The sequence below is a fragment of the Suncus etruscus genome, chromosome 3 (genome assembly GCF_024139225.1).
Source record: "Suncus etruscus isolate mSunEtr1 chromosome 3, mSunEtr1.pri.cur, whole genome shotgun sequence".
Lineage (NCBI taxonomy): Eukaryota > Metazoa > Chordata > Mammalia > Eulipotyphla > Soricidae > Suncus > Suncus etruscus.
Genome location: NC_064850.1, coordinates 154,704,592 through 154,722,054, shown reverse-complemented (window position 1 = coordinate 154,722,054; position 17,463 = coordinate 154,704,592). Strand labels below are relative to the sequence as shown.

Here is a 17,463-nt window from a genome sequence, read left to right as displayed (position 1 = left end):
CATTGTGCTATGCTTTGGCTCCTCTAGATTCATTTTTATTAAAACAGACACACACAAAGAGGCCATGAAAGAGCAAACTGTCAGAGAAAGTTCTTTATATGTATTTACAGGGAGACACTTCTGTACATATATGTTAATAAATTTATATTCAGTGGTATAATGATAAGCATCCTATTTTCTGAGGAGGAGACTGAGTAGCCAAAGATGGTTTTAAAATACCACATTGAGTGCTCGCTTCGGCAGCACATCTACTAAAATTGGAACAATACAGAGAAGATTAGCATGGTCCCTGTGCAAGGATGACACGCAAATTCGTGAAGGGTTCCATATTTAAAAAAATAAAATAAAATACCACATTGAGCCAAAGAGATAGTACAGTGGGTAAAGAGCATGCCTTGCACATAGTTGACCTGGATTTGATCCTTAATAGCATATATGATCCCCTGAGCCTGCCAGGAGTGATCCCTTAGTGTAAGGCAGGAGTAAGCCCTGAGCACAACAGGATATGACCCCAAAACAAAAACAAACCAAAATAAATAATTAAAATAGCACTTTGGGATCAGGAAGATAGCTCAAGGACAGGAACGTGTGCTCTGCATATAAGAAATAGAAGTTCAGTCTCTGGATCCACATGATCCCCATGCACAGACCCAGAAATTTCTTTCCCTAAAAACCACCATATTTGGGTCAAAACCCAATGATGATGATGGTGATGATTTTTTATCTTGCAGCTTTCAGTATTCTGTCTCTATCTGTGGGATTTGTCATTGTGACTAGGATGTGTCTTGGGGTGCTTTCCTGGGGGTACTCTTTGGGCATACAGGATCTGGTTGCATGCCATATTTAGCTCTGGAAGTTTCTCTCTAATGATGTCCTTGACTATTGATTCTTTTTTTTTTTTTTTTTTTTTTTTTTTTTTTGGTTTTTGGATCACACCTCGCAGTGCTCAGGATTTACTCCTGGCTCTATGCTCACAAATCACTCCTGGCAGGCTCGGGGGACCATATGGGATGTGGGAATTCAAACCATTGACCTTCTGCATGCAAGGCAAATCCGTTATCTCCATGCTATCTCTCCAGCCCCCAGAAGTGGTTTCTGAGTACAGAGACAAGACCATATGGGATTCAAACCACCATTGGTCCTGGGTCAGCCACTTGCAAGGCAAATGCTCTACCACTTCACTATCTCTTTGGCCCCACAGTCTGGGATTTTTGTGCCAAGCAGATGAATTACTCGGTAGTAGTGGCTGACATGAGCCATAGCAGTGGCCTCCTGTTGTATATGTAAATATTTTGGGGGATTACTATGTTGCTCACCCTAATCTGATTAGGTGATTGTGCCCCACCCTAGGGTGTGACCTAGCATTCTGCCCCCACCCTAGGGTAGGACCTGATTCTGCTTCCACCATTGGTTGGTATCTGATCCCACCATTGGGTGGGACCTGATTCTGGAGTATAAAAACAGGAGTCTGTGGAAGGCCAGGAGCTTTTTGCTGGCTGGAACTGAATCTGAGTCTTTGGACTTCAGTTTTGTCCATCCGAATAAAGCAAATATTTCCACGAGCCTGATTGTCTGCGAGCTGTTTACCCGCCGTTTCACCTCAGAACCGTGGGCTAGACAGGGTGGCAGACGCGTGCTCCGAGCTGGAAGAAAAGGGCCTCATTCTCCATCCCACCATCAGTCAACCTCTTCAGGGGCTGACCTGCTACATAATGGCGTCCGGACAGGGACCTGAACCCTGGACCCTCAGAACTGTAAGTGAAATACTTCATTGGAAATTTCCTATGCTGACCATCAAATGGTTTCTGTGGTTAGTCATGTGGATTTTACCACCCTTAGTCTTACGCATTGGTGCTCTAGTATACAAGTGGATCATTCCATTTTGTTTAAAACTAATTGGTTTTGATCTAAGGACAATCACTGCAGTTGGATGGTTGTGGTCTATATTTCAAATGAAAAGTGTAGTGTCTCTAGCCATCATAGTTTGTGGAATTTCTGTGTTGACTAACATTATTATTATGAGCATAGTTATTTGCTGGTATTTAGGAAATAGAAAGTGTAGAAATGATGAGGCTAAAACCAGTATAGATAATAAGGAAATTTATCTGACGAAAACTCAGACCAAGGTGCAGGCTGACGAATCCAGCCCCACCATCAACAATATAGAAATTTTTGCTGGAAGAAAAACAACTCAGAATGTTAAGCCTGATTCTAGTGAATTGCTTGACAGTAGTGACTCAGATAATGATCTACCTCCAGTGCTAACTCCACGAGGGATGCCTCCTTCTAGTCACAAAATTGAATCGCAGAGCAGAGCAGATTCAAACAATGAACCACATGCTCGGTCTCAGAGCTCTATTCAGAGTAATTTTGCTAATCAGGCCTTATCCCCTATAGACGGGGTAAATGTTTCTAACTATGTACCCTATCAGATGGAAGAATTAGATCGGTTTAAAAGAGCATGTAAAGAACATGGGCCAAAATCGCCATACAGTGTGGAGTTATTAAGACTTTGGAGTCATAACTCATCTTGGACTTTGTATGATTTTAAAAGAATCGCTGAAATATGCCTGTCGTCTAAACAGCGAACTGAATGGGAAATGTACTATTCAGAAGGCGTAAAAGCTAAATTATATAGTCCGGATGGTATGAAAAAGCAAGTGGCAGGTGTTACTCTAGCGTATGAATTATTGATGGCAGAAAATCAATTTGCAAATATTCAGACACAAGCAGCTTTACCTAAGGAAATCTTAAATTTAATTAGGGAGATTGCATTGTCATCATGGGAAAAAATTGATTCTAACAGCATTGGTAGAGGAAACTTTTTAAAAATTACCCAAGGCCCTTATGAGTCATTTGCAGAGTTTGTAGGTAAGATTAAAGATGCTCTGAAGTTACAGGTGGAAGATGAGGAGATTAGAAACTTCCTAGTAAAATCTTTGGCCTATCATAATGCAAATTCAGCCTGTAGATTAGTATTGAATACATTAAATGAAAAGTCAGATCTGAATGATTACCTTTATGCCTGCTGGAATGTCTATGTGGAACCCCAACCCCCACCCCACTCAGACTCAGTACAAACCTTCCCAGTTACCAAGGGAACAATGCCTTACTCCCCTCGGGGACAAAACACTTTCCGGAAACCAGGTCTTTGCCCAAAATGCAAAAGGGGTCACCACTGGGCGAAAGATTGCAGATCCAGAAACCTCATTAATAATAACCTAAGTAGAGGTTTCAACACAGTCCCCAGGAGGCAAATCGCCTGCTACCATTGTGGAAAACAGGGACATATCAAAAGAAATTGTCGTCTATTTATAAATTCAGCTCCCCAAGAACACATATACAAGATGCAGGGAAACGCCCACAGGGCCTCCCCCCAGGCCCTTCCAAATCAGGGGCAAAGTTCACAGACAATAATCCTTCCAAGCCCAGCCCAAGAAAATTCATCACAATAAGGGAATTAATCCACTCCACTTCAGGGAGTGCCGGATTAGACATATTATGCCCAGAGGACATTACAATTTACCCAGGAGCATGCCCTTACATGTTAGAAACTGGCATTGTAGGCCCGCCACCCCCAGATACTATGGGTTTGATTCTTGGCAGAAGTTCCCTCAACATAAAGGGTATATCAGTAATCACTGGTGTCATTGACTCAGATTCCATGGGAGAAATCATTGTAGTTATTACTGTACCAGTTACATGGACCTTTAAAAAAGGAGAAGCGATTGCCCAGATAGTAATAGTGCCTTATGTCAAATTTGGGACTTCAGATAAGACTAGAATTGGAGGTTTTGGAAGCACAGATCCGGATGCTGCTCAAAACCCAATCGTGGCTCTGGTTACTAAATGTAAAGATGAACACCCAATGATCAAACTTCACTTGGAAGGCAAACCCTTTAATGGAATGATAGATACGGGTGCTCAGGTTACCGTAATTTCTGATAAAGAATGGCCAGAAAATTGGCCTCTTCAGGAAATCCCGTATTCCCTAGAAGGAATAGGAGGCCTGAGTTCCTGTCTGTTGAGTACGAGGACTATACTATTTTACGGCCCAGAAAATCAAAAAGCAATAATCAGACCTCACGTGGGCCCATTTTCACCATCCCTGTGGGGCCGTGACCTACACAAACAGTGGAAAGCAGAATTCCACATCCCATTAGCTCCAGAAGAGCCCGAACCTTCTTTTGATTTAAAAACCAAAAATTTTTAGTGGGGGCCACTACCGTAAAAACACCAGCACCGGGCTGGAGAGATAGCATGGAGGTAAGGCATTTGCCTTTCATGCAAGAGGTCATCGGTTCGAATCCCAGCGTCCCATATGGTCCCCTGTGCCTGCCAGGAGCCATTTCTGAGCATGGAGCCAGGAGTAACCCCTGAGCACTGCCGGGTGTGACCCAAAAAACCACAAAAAAAAAAAAAAAACACCAGCACCAATAAAAATAAAATGGAAATCTGATGAACCAATTTGGACAGGTCAGTGGCCCCTTAAAACTGATAAATTAAAGGTGCTGACAGAATTAGTGGAGGAACAGCTAAGTTTAGGACATATTGAACCATCTTTTTCTCAATGGAATTCACCTATATTCACTATAAAAAAGAAATCCAGTAAATGGAGACTTTTGATGGATCTTAGAGCTATAAATTTATCCATGATACCTATGGGCAAATTGCAGACAGGTTTACCATCACCTGTAGTTATTCCAAAGGAATGGCCACTAATTATAATTGATCTGAAAGACTGCTTCTACCATATTCCTATCCACCCAGATGATAAAAAACGTTTTGCATTCTCAGTTCCTTCTCTCAATAATACCCATCCCTGCAGACGTTTCCAATGGACTGTTCTCCCCCAAGGCATGCTGAATTCCCCAACCATGTGTCAGTTTTTTGTAGATAAGGTTTTTGAGCCCTGCTCGTGAAAAATTTCCTCAAGCCATGATATTTCATTATACAGATGATATCTTGCTCACAATGAACAATGAAACAGATTTACAGGAATTATACTCGTATGTTACTGACTGTTTACAAACATCAGGACTGAAAATAGCTTTAGAAAAAATACAGATAATGCCACCGTATCAATATTTGGGTTTTATTTTGGACCGGACGTCTATACGTCCACAAAAATTTTCTATCAAAAAAGAAAACCTCAGAACGCTTAATGATTTTCAGAGACTTTTAGGTGACGTAAATTGGCTCCGCCCTGCACTAGGAATCCCAAATGCAGAGTTATCTAATCTGTTTAAAACGTTGGAGGGTGACCCTGCTTTAGATAGCCCGAGAAATTTAACAACAGCTGCAAAAAATGAGTTGGACATCTTCTTGAGCAGATTACAAAAATCGTTTCTCTCAAGATTCATCCCAGGAGAAAAGGTATTACTGTTAATCTTCCCTACTATAGAAACCCCCACAGGGGCCTTGATGCAACAGTCAGGACCTTTGGAATGGGTGTATTTACATAACAAACAACCTCGCTCAGTTGTCCCCTACTTGCAACTGATTTCAGAGATTATTATCAAGGCAAGACTCAGATCTATATCTTTACTAGGTTTTGACCCAGATATAATAGTTTTGCCAGTACCAAAAAAGGAAATTGAGTCAATATTGCCAATTAATGAATCTCTAAAAAGGGCCCTCTCAGATTTCACAGGAGAAATATCCTCCCATTATCCAGCAGGAAAAATTTGGGACTTTTTAAAGAAAACTCAGTTTGTTATTTCTTCAATTGTTCGGGATTCCCCTATCCCCAATGCCAAGGTTTTTTACATTGATGGATCCCAAAATGGAAAAGGAGGAATAACTGGAGACAACATTAATATGACCATAGATACCAAATATAAATCTGCACAGAAAGTTGAATTAGCAACGTTAATTTACCTATTAGAAAATGTATCTGAAGCCATAAATATAGTTTCTGATTCTTTGTATGTGGTAAATTTATGTCATGTAATAGCCACTGCATCCCTTAATGCTAATAACCCGATCATACAGGACTTACTTAAACAATTACAGCAGCTTCTTCAAAAACGAACTGAGCCCATCTTCATCACACATACTAGAGCCCACTCAGGTCTTCCAGGACCTATGGCTCAAGGAAATAAAACTGCTGACTTGCTAGCAATGCCTATATTTAAATCACCTGTAGAGGAACATTCAGCCCTACACACAAATGCTCGCCGTTTACATGTGAATTACCAAATTCCATGGAGGCAAGCTAGAGAAATTGTAGAAAACTGCAACGTATGTGCACCGTTAACAAAAAAGACTCACATAGCAGGAGCAAACCCAAGAGGCTTACAGTCTAACGAACTTTGGCAAATGGATATAACTCAAAACAGATTTATTTCCAAGGAAACCTTATCTTCATGTTGTGGTGGACACTTATTCTCGGTTTATGTGGGCAATTCCCATGTCTTCTCAAAAATCTAAGGCTGCTTGTAGTTTTCTTTTACAATGTTTCTCTGTGATGGGTATTCCATATTCCATAAAAACTGATAATGGGCCAGCCTATGTTAGCAAAACTTTTGAATTTTTTTGTAAGGAATGGCAGATAAGACATCTCAGAGGAATTCCTTACAATTGTAGGGGACAGGCCATTGTAGAAAGGACTCACAGAACCTTAAAAACTCAATTGCAAAAAAATAGAAAAAGAGGTTTACCACCAACGGATTTGCTATCTTTGACTCTTATCACACTAAATTACTTTAACTTACCCCAAGGGGAAAGTTACACTGCAGCGGAAAGACATTTTAAAGAAGATATTCAGAGACAAGAAACAACCCATAAACCTATTTGGATCAAGGAGGATGAAAAATGGATAGCTGGCTATCTTCTCCTAAGAGGAAGGGGTTATGCCTATGTTTCTATAAATGATGACCCTCCCAAGAAATTTTGGGTTCTATTACGTCTTGTTAGAAATCGGGCTAGCACAAATGATCAGGTTCAGACTACAAACTCCCCTTCAGAGAAAAAACAGAATACTTCAGACACTAACAGCAGTAATATTACTGAGGTCTCTGGGGCAGGGAACGATTTAGCTGTCACACACCATACAATGAGTGAGACTGATGGTAGTGATAAACCCTTACACTCCGAGATGCAAAAGGAAAGACAGGAACCTGTCTTAACTGGGCTCCAAAATATAGGAAACTCTTGCTACATGAACTCAATATTGCAATGCTTGTATAATATTTCAGACTTAACTCAGTATTTTTATAAAGATCATTATAAAAAGGATATTAACAAGAAAAATCCGATGGGGCATGAAGGTAAATTAGCCGAAGAATTTGGTCGGCTCATCAAAATCATGGGAAATGGATTTCATAAATATATTAACCCTGAAAGCTTCAAAGTAACAATTGGTTTACTTAATGACCAGTTTGCTGGACACAATCAGCAGGATCCTCACGAACTACTGATGTTCCTAATAGAGGGATTACATCAGGACTTGCTTACTGTAAATCTAATGATAGACAAAACTACACATCTCATGGGAAATGAAAATTATGAACAATTCAGTTCCAGCCAGCAAAAAGCTCCTGGCCTTCCACAGACTCCTGTTTTTATACTCCAGAATCAGGTCCCACCCAATGGTGGGATCAGATACCAACCAATGGTGGAAGCAGAATCAGGTCCTACCCTAGGGTGGGGGCAGAATGCCAGGTCACACCCTAGGGTAGGGCACAATCACCTAATCAGATTAGGGTGAGCAACATAGTAATCCCCCAAAATATTTACATACACAACAGCCTCCTATTCCACAGTCTTTGCATAGATTAAGAACTTAGAAAATATCTGTTCATTCACTTAACCAATATTTACTGAATGCATAACATAAGCTGGGCACTATACAAACTGCTGTCTTGTATTCTAAACACTTGTGTATCTATCGACTGTCTATGTTTTGGGTTTTGAGTCATACCCACTGGTGATGTTCGGAACTGTTAAGGCTGTGTGTTGGAAGGGATACATGCAAAACTCACTGACTTGGGTCCCAGTTCTTTTTTTTTTTTTGGTTTTTGGGCCACACCCGGCGGTGCTCAGGGGTTACTCCTGGCTGTCTGCTCAGAAATAGCTCCTGGCAGGCACAGGGGACCATATGGGACACCGGGACTCGAACCAACCACCTTTGGTCCTGGATCGGCTGCTTGCAAGGCAAACGCAGCTGTGCTATCTCTCCGGGCCCATTGGGTCCCAGTTCTAAAGAGCATGACTTTTATTGTCTGATGGTATCTTAAAAAAAATCAGCATTCCTGTTTGTTGGTCATGCTCTACATGAAGATATATCTAGCCCCTGTGACTTCATCTTAACAGGAAGAAGTTGTCACTCTTTTAATTCATTTTTTTATTTTTAATTATGAGAACAATGATGCAAAGAAAACAAGGTAAAGTTACAGTGAAAGGACAATCGCCCATAAACAGAGTTCTCAGGAGAAATCCCCTGGCTGACGCCTAAATATTGAACTTACAGTCAAAGAACATTAAGAAAAATAAGGCAGAACCCATGTACAATTACTAGTCCACAAGTCCCCAGATTGTGTACATTATAACATTTCTTAGCAGTACACAAAGCAATCTAAAGTCATGAGATTTATGTAACTCCGTAAACATTGAAGGCATAGTATTTTTTTATATTTTCATGCACATGCATATTAGTTTAAGTTAACATCAAAAGTTTAAGAGTTTTTTTTTTTAAGGGTTAGTCAAAAGAGCACAGTAAAAACTGTTAGAGTGGCAAATATTGTTTGCATAGACCCACCAAAATATGGGGGACATGGAAAGGAAAAGCCTTGGTCTAAATACAAGGAGACCCTACCCCTGAAGTTTCCTGGCATAAGACTAACTCTAGGCTCCAGGCAAACTAGTTTATTCAAACCAAGTCATTGTCTGTAGTGCCAATACAGTTTTATTTTTCACGCAGTATTGTTGGCATCAGGTTTCTGTACTAAAGATCTTGGAATCTGCACATCCTACATTGAAGTCAGGCTGGTGTGGAGTATCTTCTAGTTTCACTTCACAATTAAGGGGCAATACAGAAAGCCCTGTCCAGTAAGCAGGTCATTGTTGTTATTAAGTCTTCTCAGTGTTAAGGAAAGTCTCTTTTGAGTAGGTCGATGTCAGAGCAGCGGTAGGGTCTTCCCTGGTAGAGGATTGCCTCCAGGTGATGTTATAGACAACCTTGGATGTTTCGTAGATGTCTTCCCTAGATCAGGGGTGAATGGAGAATGCCCATTCTTCTGAGGCCTGTGCCAGGTCTTTATGTCAATGTTCAGGGTGTAAGGTCCCATTGCACTACAAGACTTGTGTGTTCCCTTCTCTATTAGATAAGAACTTATTTGTATGTGTAGTATTTTCCCATTTCAGTGTGCCTGTGCAAACAAGAAATAAAGCCACATGGCATTATCAGAGTATATGGGGTTGTAAGAACACGTCCAACAATACCCATGACTTAGTTCAAACATAAGCATTAAACTGAGGGACTCTTTCACCAAATTCCCTATTGAACAGTTCACAAAGAGAAGAAAAGTTAAAAAAAGAAAAAGGAGGGGGGGAAATCGTCACTGTATAAGAAAATATTCAGCAAAAGTTATAGCTGTCAAAGAAAACACACATAAAATGTTGAAAAGACATACGTGTCCTTTTTATGCCTTTTGGAATAGTTGGGTGGGTGTTAACTCCAGGGTACCACTTTGGACTGTGACTTAGGACTCTACAGTTCTTAAGTTAAAAAGGGTAAATGTAGAGTAATGATGATAGGGGGTAAGAGAGTTAAAGAGAAAAATGATCTTTTGTAGGGGTGTGCGAAAGGGCAAAGTACAAAATGGACATTCTTCATACATAAAAACATAATTCAATGATAGTGAGCGCCCCCACACGCTTTTGAAAATATAGACTGGTAAAAGATTACCAACCCCATGCTGCTAGAGACTCCCTGCTCCCAGGAAGAAAAGAGATCCTTCAAGAAGCTGGGAGGCTGGAAGTTCAGGGCCCCACCCAGACCCTCCCTAAGGAGCTGAGTGGGGAATGGGGGAAAGCCTAGGGTACATTCAAGCTCTGCCAAGGGACCCACCTCGCAGGCTTGCCCATCCATGTGGCCCGGGTAAGCCCTGGAGATCTGGAGCAACGCGGTAGAGGGGTGATGGGGTCACCCAAGCCCCGCACCCCCCCTAGGCCTGGTTAAGAAGGCCTCTGGCATGGCGGAGGCCTGCCAAACCCCATGCTGCTAGAGACTCCTGGCTCCCAGGAAGGAAAGAGATCCTTCAAGAAGCTGGGAGGCTGGAAGTTCAGAGCTCCACCCAGACCCTCCCTAAGGAGCCGCGTGGGGAATGGGGGAAAGCCTAGGGTACCTTCAAGCTCTGCCAAGGGACCCACCTTGCTGGCTTGCCCAGGCCCTGGAGATATGGAGCAAGGCAGAAGAGGGGTGTTGGGGTCACCCAAGTCCCTCACCCCTCCTAGGCCTGGTTAAGATAAGGCCTCTGACATGGAGGAGGCCTGCCAAACCCCATGCTGCTAGTGACTCGAAGTTGTCACTCTTTTTTTTTTTTTTCCTTAAGTTTTTGGGCCACACCCGGCGGTGCTCAGGGGTTACTCCTGGCTGTCTGCTCAGAAATAGCTCCTGGCAGGCACGGGGGACCATATGGGACACCGGGATTCGAACCAACCACCTTTGGTCCTGGATCGGCTGCTTGCAAGGCAAACGCCTCTGTGCTATCTCTCTGGGCCCAAAGTTGTCACTCTTAATTCATCACAGGGTGATGTTTATTCACATTTTTGTGGCTTTGTGTTGGTAAGTTTTTACACCCTGAGACCACGTCTGACTCTCAGACCCCAGCCACAGTAAGCACAAGGTTGTTGTCTACACACTGTTACAGTGTGTAGCAGTGGGGCTTTGTGTCTTAGTTGCCAGAGACTGAGAACTGCCTAGTGATACAAAAAAAAAAAAATCAATGGCTGTTCAATTGTTACTTCAACCACATATTTTTAGTGGATGAAACATAGTCTGAAAGGAAAATATTTTGTTCTTATCTTGTCCTTTAAAATATTAATCGCCATGTACTTTATAACATAGAACTAACTGTACGAGTAATAGTGGGGCTCAAACCATAGAAACTAGGAAGTGAAATGAACAGTCCTTTACAGATTATTTGTATTTGTCTCTCAGCACTTTTCAAAGGATATAACCATATTATTACCTGGGCTTTTCTTTTTATTAATTAAATAAAGTATTTAGATACTGTGGCTACAAAGTTGTTCATAATTGAGTTTCAGTCATACAATGTACACACTTTTTTTTTTTTTTTTTTTTTTGGTTTTTGGGCCACACCCAGTAACGCTCAGGGGTTACTCCTGGCTATGCACTCAGAAGTCGCTCCTGGCTTAGGGAACCATATGGGATGCCAGGGGATCGAACCGTGGTCTGTCCTAGGCTAGTGCTGGCAAGGCAGACACCTTACCTCTAGCGCCACCACGCCGGCCTCACAATGTACAGACTCTTTACTAGTGCCCATTTCCCACTATGATGTCTCCAGTTTCCCTCCTACCCTTCTCCCTGCATGCCCCTGGGGCAAACATTTTACTTCTCTCTCTTCTCTCTTTACTTTTTTTAGTTGTTTTTTTTTTTTTTTATGGTTGTGGTTTTTGTTGTTGTCATTGTTGTTGTTTTGGGGGTCACATCCAGCAGCTCTCAGGGTTACTCCTGGCTCTATGCTCAGAAATCCCTCCTGGTAGGCTCGGGGGACCATATGGGATGCCAGGATTTGAACCACCGTCCATTCTGAATTGGCTCAAGGCAAACACCCTACGTGTGCTATCTCTCTGGCCCATCTCTTATCCTTACTTTTTTTGACACTGTGGTTTGAACAATTGTTAATGAAGGGGTATTATGCATATCACTTTATCCCTTTTCAGCACACAGTTCTTGTCCAGAGTGATAAGTTACTACTATCTCAGTCATTTTCATAATGGACCCTTCTATCTTAAGTGCGTGGCCTCACTATTGTGGTAAACTTCCTACCAATGTCTGCTCCTCCTGACCCTCATCTCTATTGTCTCTGGATATTATTGTCATACTGTCGTTTTCCCCTCTATTTCCCTTTATTCCTCTTCTGCTTTTCTATGTTAACTGCAGCACTATTTACAATAATCAGAATCTGGAAACAACCCAAGTGCCTAAGAACAGATGAGTGGCTAAAGAAACTGGGCTTTTTTTGTTGGAATCATTAGAGGAGTAACAGAGAATCATATATTTTGGGTTCATTCTGGAGATTCAAATTCATTCCATTGGAGAGGACTAAGAGTGAGTAAGGCTCTTGCCTGTTTGTGTGGCTGATCCAGGTTCAATCCCCGGTATACATATGATTCACTGAACCCCACCAGTATCACTAGTCAGTTCTCAGTCTCTGGCAACTAAAACACAAAGTCCCACCTGTTCCACACTGTAACAGTGTGTAGACAACAACCTTGTGCTGTGCTGTGCTGTGGCTGGGGTCTGGCAATAAAAGTCATGCTCTTTAGAACTGGGACCCAAGTCAGTGAGTTTTGCATGTATCCCTTCTGACACACAGCCTTGACAGTTCCCAAGCACCTTTGCAAGAAGTTTCCTTGAGCAGCCATTACAAAACAACAGCCACATACAGAGAAATATGCTGATCTAGGTCCTAAAAGCACAAAAGTTTGATAGCAAGTATGAGCAGCTGGTTTTCTCTGAAGCCTTGAGAAGAATCTGCCCCATCTTCCCTTGCTCCTGAAGGCCTCCACCATCCCTTGGCTGGTAAGTGCTGTTTGTATTTGTGTTCCAATTTCCTCTCTTCATAAGGTTATGATTCTGATCAATGTTTTTGGCATGGGGATCATGCGCAGTGATTTTTAGGGTCTACTTCCAGCTCAATGCTGAGGTCTCTAGCCCAGGACTCCCTTCCCTGCCTGTTAAAAAAGCTCACTGAGACAACCTCTTCTAGTGCTGATGACCCATAACAACCATTTTAAGTTGCTTTCATTTTAAAGACCCTGTTTGCAGATAAGGTCACATACCAAAGTACAGAGGGCTAGGACTGCACCATACTTTTTAGAGTAAGCTCTAAATAATGTAATATAAGTAACGTAAGCTATAAATAATAATGTAGTAAGCTAATAAGCTTATTCACCCACTAATAAGCTTTAAATAATGTATAATCTAACAAAGAAAGAACCCAGAAAGAACCTGATGTGCTCCCTGACTCAGGGGATGAACCAAGAGCCCAGGGAAACCATGGCTGGCAGAATTGGCAAGACTGATCAGAAGACAGAGAAAGCCATACAGATGAACCTGGAGACGTGCCCATGTCCCTGGGATCACTGTGTGCATGTGACAGGGAACTGTGTGAGGCTGGGGAGCTCCTGAAACAGGGCCTGTTTCCACCAGCCAAATTGGAAAAACTCATAATTCATGGGGCACTGGGTAAATGACCAAAGAAAGTCTTGCTTCATTGGTGGTGAATAATTAGCCTGAGCACCTGCTATAAAACCAAGGCCAGAGGCTGGAAGGGAATGGGCATTTAGGGCATTTGTTTTGCATGTGGCCAATTCCATTTGATCCCCAGCAATGAATATAGTTCCCCAGACACACTGGTAATCCCTGAATATGGAGCCAAGAATAAGTCCTGAGCACCATTGGGTGTGCCTCCGACCTGTCTCTCCTGTCTCTCCTGTCTCTTCTGCTCTCTCTCTCTCTCTCTCTCTCTCTCTCTCTCTCTCTCTCTCTCTCTCTCTAATGTTCTCTCTCTTATTCTCTCTTTCCCTCTTATTCTCTTCTCTTTTTCTCACCCCCCCACATACTCACACACTCATGCAGAGATCAGACTCCTTCCAAATAAGTTACCTTTATCCTAGAACAAACCTCAATAATACAGAAGTCTCTAATACAATAAGGATAACTTCACAATGTATGACATCTAGTACAAGATTATTGGGCTTACAAAGGAGCAGCAAATGATGAAGCATAATGTAAGAAATAGCCTATCAAACCTAGAATAAACACAATAGTAGATGAGTAGGGATTGCCATGGATAATCATTATAACTTTTGCTGTGTCCAGAAAGTTGAGACATGTAAGATATTGAAAACAATTCAGGCTTTTTCCCTTTGGAGAAGCCTGTGTTCTCTTGAACACGTAATTCTCTCCCTCTGTATTTCTCCTCACAGTTTTTGTTTGTTTGTTTGTTTGTTTTTGGTTTTTGGTTTTTGGGCCACACCTGGTGATGCTCAGGGGTTACTCCTGGCTATGCATTCAGAAATCACTCCTGGCTTAGGGGACCAACCATATGGGAAGCCGGGGATTGAACCAAGAACGGTCCTGGATCAGCCGCGTGCAAGGCAAGCACCCTACTGCTGCTCTACTGCTCTGGCCCACATTATAGTCTTCTAAGCCTTACCAGGAGTGATCCCTGAGCAGAGAGCCATAAATAAGTTTGAGCACAGCTGGTTGTGGTCCCAAAACAAACAAGGCTATTTCCCTTCTCTCTTTTGGGGGGGGGGGGAGGGAGGGAAGCCTGGTGATGCTAAGGGGTTACTCCGGCTATGCACTCAGAAGTTGCTCCTGACTTGGGGACAAAGGGTTGGGGGGACCGCGGTCAGTCCTGGGTCAGCTGCATGCAAGGCAAACACCCTACCACTGCGCCATCACTATGGCCCCTCCCCTCATACTTCTTAAGTATATATAGCTTATTTATTTGTTTGTTTATTACTTATTTAATCACCATATTTACAAAATTTGTCATATGAGGGTCTCAGTCATAGAATGCATACTACCCTTCACCAGTGTGATCTCTCCACTAATGTGTCCCCCATTTCCCTCCCCACCCCAGCCCCCTGCTGTCTCTCAAAAAGGCATTCAGCCTCTTTCCCTCACTATCATTGTAATGGCAGTCATTGAGGGTAGTGTTCTAGATGCACTTAACACTCTTTGACTCTTGGTATCAAGCTTCATGTCATGAGCTGGTCCTCCCAGTGTTCAAGCTCTATTGTCTCTGGATATTATTGTCATACTGTCTCTAAGTATATTTCTTTAAATAAAACATATGCTTCACTAAGAAAAGCCATATCAACTTATAGAAATGTATATGATTTCTGAAATGAAAGATATACTAGGTAGGATTAATAAATTAACCTTTGATGTTGCAGAAGAAAGGAGTAATGTCTTAGAAGAGGAAGCTAGCCAAAAGAAACTTATCCAAAATGAAATACAAAAAAATCAGTTTTAGAAAATTAACAGGGGAGCAGAAACATAGTATAGCAGATAAGGTATTTGCCTTGCACATGACCATTTATTTAGTTCTCTCTTTAACACCACATATGGTTTCTCAGCACCACCAATAGTGATCCCTGAGCACTGAATCAGGCATAATCCCTGAGCACTGCCAGTTATGCACACACCCCCCAACAAAAATTGTACAAAAGCATCCGTGAAATATTTTGCTTCAGGAAGTCAGGTTAGTTTATAATTAGAGTCCCCAAAGAAGGAAAGATTCATTGGTTAAAAATACTTTTGAAAAATAATGTTCAAGAACTTTCCAAATTCAATGAAAACCATAAAGCCATGATTCAAATAGATCGGATAACCCCAGACACAAGAAATATGAACAAAACTACAGCTGTACATTTTCTATCAAATTTCTCAATCCCAGTTATAAAGAAAACATCATAAAAGAAGCCAGACGGGGGGAAAAGATATGTTAACTCTAAAGAACAAAGATAAGATGACAGGGCTTTCTTGTCAGAGTCCAGAGATAGACATACATATATTTGTACAACTGGTGGTTAACAAAGGTAGAAAGACATTTCAATGTGAAAATATAGTCTTTATAACAACAGGGCTGAAAAAAATTACATTCCTATCTCAAAAGAAATGGAACTTTAGATATCTAAAGTATATAAAAAGTAACTCAGATTAAAAAAAAAACCCTAGTGGATAAGAAACTTAAAACTATAAAGCATCTCTAAAGAAATAGGAGAAAACTATAGTGGCATTAAAGCAGCAATGGCTTCTTTGTTTTTTGGTTTTTAGCCACATTTAAGATTAGTCAGAATGATCGTGTGCTCAGAGATCACTCCTGGCAGGACTCCAGACTTTATATAACATGCTGGGGATCGAATCCAAGTTGACCAAGTGCAAGGCCAACATCCTACCCCCAGGAATGGGTTCTTTGATATGACACCAGAAGCTCAGTTCATTAAAGAGAAAATTGAAACATTCAATTTGTAAAAAATTTTAAACTGGGGCCGGGCAGTGGCGCTGGAGGTAAGGTGCCTGCCTTGCCTGCGCTAGCTTAGGACGGACCGCGGTTCGATCCCCCGGCGTCCCATATGGTCCCCCAAGAAGCCAGGAGCAACTTCTGAGCGCATAGCCAGGAGTAACCCCTGAGCGTCACAGGGTGTGGCCCAAAAACCAAAAAAAAAAAAAAAAAATTTTTTAAACTAACAGTTGAGATTTTTAAAAATTATATACAAATTTAGGTAATACTACAAAGTGTGTCTGCTAAAGAACTTGTATTCAGAATATAAAAATATTCCACAAAACTCAATAGTATGGAAAAATCCAAAAAATGGACAAAAGGGCCAAAACAGTGGTACAAGCAGTAAGGCATCTGCCTTGCCCACGCTAGCCTAGGACAAACCGCGTTTCGATCCCCCAGCATCCTATATGGTCCCTCAAACCAGGAGCGATTTCTGAGCACATAGCCAGGAGTAACCTCTGAGAGTAACCAGGTGTGGCCCAAAAACAAACAAACAAACAAAACAAACCACAAAAAATGAACGAAAAATATGAACAGGGGAGGGGGGAAGATATGAACAAATACAAGAAAATTATTCAGATGATATATAAGTGCATGAAAGGTTAGTAAAAAATCTTTTAATATTAGGGAAATGCAAATTTAAACCATATTCAGGGGCCAGAGAATAGCTCATTAGGTTGCACATATGCTTTGCATGCAGGAGGCCCAATGCTTGTTGTCCAGCATTGCACGGTCCCCTAAATACTGCCAGATGATAGCCGCAAACATCGAGAGAGGTATAAACCCCAAACACCTCTGGGTGCGATCCCTCCCCCAAAATAGTTTAGCAATTCCTTTAAAAGCTAAGCTTACATTTATTTATGATCCAGCCATTTTATTCCTAGATAATTACCAAAGATAATACTAAGTATATGTGTATATGAGTACTTGTGCATGAAGGTTCATAGTTTTATTCATCAAAGCCCCCCAAACTAGAAATAATCCAATGGTCTTCAAAAATAAATGAAGGAACACATTGATTTTTTTCTCCTATGTAGTGAAATACTGCCAGAAAAACATTTTTTAAATAAATATTTTGTGGTGAGCTTCCTGAGGTGAGCTGTAACTTCCAGCTCTTTTCTCTTTTGTGTCCGAAAATTATTATTGCAAGAATGTCTTTCATTTTTCTTTTCTTTTTTTTTTTTTGGCATTA

At 41.5% G+C, this 17,463-nt stretch overlaps 1 non-coding gene across 1 annotated transcript; it reads left to right on the top strand.

The window, feature by feature from the left end:
• The first annotated feature begins 227 nt into the window (after positions 1-227).
• LOC126005713 (U6 spliceosomal RNA) lies at positions 228-334 on the top strand. The gene has a single exon (XR_007494752.1). It is a non-coding gene; the product is annotated as a U6 spliceosomal RNA (small nuclear RNA).
• The last annotated feature ends 17,129 nt before the right edge of the window (positions 335-17,463 follow it).